The sequence below is a fragment of the Onychomys torridus genome, chromosome 6 (genome assembly GCF_903995425.1).
Source record: "Onychomys torridus chromosome 6, mOncTor1.1, whole genome shotgun sequence".
Taxonomy (NCBI): Eukaryota; Metazoa; Chordata; class Mammalia; order Rodentia; family Cricetidae; genus Onychomys; species Onychomys torridus.
This window is the reverse complement of record NC_050448.1, coordinates 92,555,629-92,560,897: the sequence shown is the minus strand read 5'-3', so window position 1 is coordinate 92,560,897 and position 5,269 is coordinate 92,555,629.

The following is a 5,269-nucleotide window of genomic DNA, read 5'->3' as shown; positions in this document are numbered from 1 at the left end:
AAGGATTGACCACTCAACAGAGTAGAGTCTGAGTGTTTGATTTGACGCACATCTCATTGAGATTATGGGAAGTATTTTCACCACTAAATGTATAATTCAAGTTAACCTAAATGCTTGGAGAATTGGTAGACTAATAAATATACCTAGATTTGCTTCTGGTTTTCTCTAAAAATAATAAGTCCATGATTAAGTAGAGGGAAGGGCTTTGTTAAGTAGTGGGGATACATGAGGTAATGACCAAGAAGTCTATGCACATTTGGAGGAAAGAGAGTAAATGAAACCAGCCATGATATGAGATTAATTATGCATGCTACTTGAGTCAGTACGTTGGCTACAAGCTCGAAATGTGTTAGCACTTCTTGGTCTGGCAGAAAGAACCAAGAGCTATTGACAGAAATGGGAATAAAAGCTGCAGTGCTTCATTTTGTATCTTGATATTCCAAAGGCCATTGCCCACTGAAAAGAACTTTCCTCAGGCCACAGTCCAAGCAAGACAGCCAGGGAAAGCATGAAGGATAAAACTGAAATTGCAATTGCCTTTGACTCTCTTGTTCCTAGCCAGGGAGGGCAGAACACTCCTAAAAGCCCAAGTCCTTTCTCTTGGCCCCAGGAGGTTCCCATCATCTCTTACTCCTCTGTTGGAATTCTCTGTCTGTCTGTCCTCTAGTGATCTATATCAGCTGCTCATTCAGTGATACTGGTCCCTCCTGCTGGACTTTTCTCTGTTATCTACTTAATCACACTCAGAGCTTACCAAGGTTGGGAGAAAGGTCTCTTATGCTTCTTTGTCTTTAAAGGCAGCACCTTGAACTGATTGTCCAAGACTTATTTTTGTTTTATGTATATGGATATTTTGCCTACATGTATGTCTGTACAACATGTACATGCAGTGCCCATGGAGACCAGTCCTCTGGGAAAAGATAGTCAGTGCTCTTAACACTGAGCAATGCCTCCAGACCCTGTATTTAAGCTTTATATGAAGTCAGATTCCTTCATGTTCAAATCTGGGATGATTCGGTCATACACATAAAAATAACCTCCCCAAAAATAACTAACTGGTATCCCCAGCTCAGATACGTGTCTTTTCAACAGTCTCCCACATCAAGGTGAATGTTACACTCAAGGTACTAGGAGTTCCTGGAGCCCCTGAGTCAAAGAATACATAACATGGATGTCTACCCACTTCTCCCAGAATGCCACCTGCAAGTGCCCTGCTAATACCACATCCCCAAAATGATTCAAATTATGTTTTCTTGTGCTCTGCTTCCTCCTTCTCTTGTTAAGGAGAAACTCTGAGAGAGCCTGAACTTGGTCTTCAAAGCAAATGGAGGAAATGTAAAAGCTCAAATAGCTCAGAGCTCTTTTATTTGAAGAACCTTACATAAAACCGAGAAAAGACTTCATTGATTTAAAAAAAAAAAAAAAGAGTAAACTAAAATCAGTGGTTTGGGTCAATACGAAAAGAAATGCTGACTACGAATTGGGTAGCATTTAGGACTTCTTTGTAGGAGTAAATATTTCTCCCAAGTAGAGAGGGCAGTAGGCTGCCATGCAACATGTTCTGTGTCAGCTAGAACATTAGCTCTTTGGAATAAAGAGTCTTGTGAATAAAGCTCAATCCTGAGTTATTCCCCACGGAGAGATCATGCAGTCTCCTTTTTGTGAAATGTCAAGACTTAAGGAGGGGAAGGAGATTATCGATAAACGAATGGCCGGAGCTGAGTTGTCACATTCTTTTTTGGGCACAAGCCTGTCCTTATTTGGTGCCCTGTGCTAACAAGTCACTCCTCCTCTTTATAAATAGCTTGGCATTTGGCAGCTGCCATTTGTAATAGTGTATAAGGATCCCTCTGTGTATGTCCCCTGCTGTATACTCACTGTGCGCCTTCTGCTTGCCTTCCATTTGTCCCCATGTGCATCCACACTTGTGGATTTGTAGGAAAGGGGGAAGACCCTACAGTCCCGCAAAGCTCGTGAAAACTGAAGCTACTCACATGGTCTGACAAGCTCACTGGCTCCACTAGCTCGAGGAAACTACTCCATTCCCTCATGGTGAGATGCACCTCCTCTCCCCTTCACACAGAGGGACCAGCTAAGTTCAAAGAGGGAACTCCCAAAAAGGCTGTTGTACTATTTATTGTCTTGTTTTGTTTCCACCCCACCCATCTTCAAAGAGGAGATATGAACAAATGAAGGAGCTAAGGATACACTTCGATAAGAATAAAACTGTCACATGGAGAACGTTAGGCAATAAAGCCTTAAAGAAAATTAACAGAAGATGGTTATCTGGGTGGACCTTGGTTTCCAAGTTGAGCTGCTATTGTTATTCCACTCAGGAACTGACCTCTGCTGCTGCTTATGATGTGGGCACCCTGACAGCCTCAGATTTCATCTTAAAGAATTCCAAGTTTCCTGGGGGATGGGGGTGGGGAGAGACTGACCTTAGGAATTCCGAAAAGAGAGAAATTTATATTTTGTTTTAAAATTTCCCTTCAAAATGTATTTGCATAACATTTTCAATTAAATATATTAAAAAGATATTTTTATTGCTGGGATTTTAAGAATTGGGTGACACACAAGTGATGAGAAACAGGCAGCTGTCCCTGTCACTGCTGGGAGACATTCTAAGTCTTCAGATTCCATAGGAAATGTGGACTCTGGTTAAACTCTAAGGAGGTCCCTACAGATCTGTTTGTGGTGATTCTATTTCTTGGAGCTTGGTGCTGTTTAGAATCTCACCCCACCCACACCACAGCATGGCTGTATAATGCAATCCTTTCAGTCTTTGCCCTGAGCACACATTAAGCAATCTAACTCCTACACTTAGAATCTCACCAGAAAAGAAAAGGGAACAGAAGGAGAAGAGGGGGAGGGAGGAAGAAAAAAGGGAAGGGAAGGAAGGAAAATAACGGGTATGGACCCAAAAGAATTTCACTTTGTATGATAGATTCAATGATGGAACAACAAAGATATTTCCTGTTTTAGAGTGTAACTTCCAAATGGAAAATGATGAGGATTTTGGAGGGAGGAGGGCATTTTTAGGGTCCTTTGGAAAGGTCTATGTAAGGCACATATAATAAACACTGGCAACGCATCCATCTCTCTAAAAAGAGACCCATTAAATATTTTGGAAGTAAGCTTTCAGTTGGCATCTTTCAAAATACTTATTTCCAAAAATCCTGAAGCTCGAATTACCATTGTCTGGAACCCAATCTGTCAGTAAGCAAGCCCCCAGCCTTCATTCTTACCAGTGGAACGGGCTGAAGGGCAGACACATTGACAGCCGGCTCATTTCTGGCTTTGCTGTGTAAATCCACTTTAACATAACTGGCTCACACCCTGGCTTTTAGAGGGATGGTTCTGCCTAGAAGCTGAACTAATTGGATAAGCTTATAGAATATTTCCATAATGACAAAGAATCAAACCCAACCTTCCAAGATTTCCAGGCAGTCTAATGGAAAATCTGCTGGACAGGGAATGTTACCATTTAATGAACTGGCACCCTGCCCAAGCTGGCTTCAGTTTTCCCATGCTTGGAATAAAATCATTGGATGGATTTTTGATCCTGGAGAAGGATGAGTGTGCTCTTTCCCTTGAGCCAGTCAGGTATGGTATTGACATATATGTGTAGAGAGGTGCACTCGGCAAGTGTGAAAGCACTAAACGGAAAATAATGTACATCCTAGTTTCCTTTCCATGGCTGTGACAGCATACTCGGATTAAACGTAGTTTAGAGGATGGAACAGTTTACTTTAGCTTACATCTCCAGGCCACAATCTATCATTGGGAGACATCAAGGCAGGAACGTGATAGGCAGTCCTTCCTATTCCAGACAGCATCCCCTCCTACTGAAGAGTCCACGGGCAAAGAGAACCATGATTTTAATATGGGACTTGAATGTCACTAATAAATACATAGAGATAAACATTCTTTATCCCGTATGTGTATGTATGTGTGTACATAATATATGTGCAAATATAGTGTACAGAGAGACATACTTTGAAAATCACATGCCTTATGTGACAAACTGGCATTTATATGCCTGTATGTGACAACTGGGTAGTATGTCATCCATCATCCCCTAAGGAACCTGGAAAGAGTCTATGAAGACTTCAGAAAGCAAGGGCTTTCTGGGATGTTCCCTTTGCTTCCCCCTTTGAGCACTCCTGACTTGTTCTTGTCATTAACTCTGATTTGTACAAATCTAAAACTTTCAACCAGGCCCCCTGTCCTCTGTGCTAGGCTGAACCTGGCCATTCCTCTACCCTAACTCTGATTGTAGTGATCTTTTCACGTTCTTCAGTGTTTACTCTCTTCCATTCCCTCCGTCTTCTTCACTGAAATGAGTTCACTGCTTTATTTATCTTTGTAGTACATGGCATGTTGTTACCTAGTCAGTAGATGGTTTATGAAGTGTGTTTTGTATGGATAGAAGCAGGAAGCAACTGGAATTCAGAATTGTGAGCTTCTGCTCAGCAGTGCGTTCTCTTCACATTTCTGTATCCAATATCCAAATTGCTCACATGAGAGGTGGGAAAAAATGTTCTATGAAACTTCTTAGGGAATACAGTTATTTGAAGAATCCCCAAGTCCAATGTTGAGAAGCTAATAGAGTCATGGAATCAACAACTTGATCATGGGGAAACAGCTCTTAAAAGATATGTTTCAGGTTCTCTGTTGGCTTTAATTGGCTCTGTATAAATGCTGGGTGATGTTTTTTGCCATACCATCAACAAATGTAATTCAAGCTACAGAAAAAAAAATGAAAAGGGAATGTAAGATTTTAACCAGATAGAAAGGACTTAGCAGGGCAGTGGTGGTGCACACCTTGAATCCCTTTAATCCCAACACTCAGGAGGCACAGACAGGCAGATCTCTGCGAGTTGGAGGCCAGACTGGTCTACAGTGTGAGTTCCAGGACTGTCAAGGTAAAACAAAAGAAGGAGAAAAAGAAGAGAAAAAAGAATGAGAAGATTAAACTACGTTTAATCCGAGTATGCTGTCACAGCCATGGAAAGGAAACTAGGAGGAGGAGGAGGAGGAGGAGGAGGAGGAGGAGGAGGAGGAGGAGGAGGAGGAGGAGAAGAAGAAGAAGAAGAAGAAGAAGAAGAAGAAGAAGAAGAAGAAGAAGAAGAAGAAGAAGAAGGAGAAGAAGAACTAGAAGAAGAAGAAATTATTTTTGCAAATCTGGGGCCAAAACTTCCAGCTATTCAAATGTTAAAAAATGTTATCAGTTACTCATCAAACTAAAATCACAGACTTCTGGAGA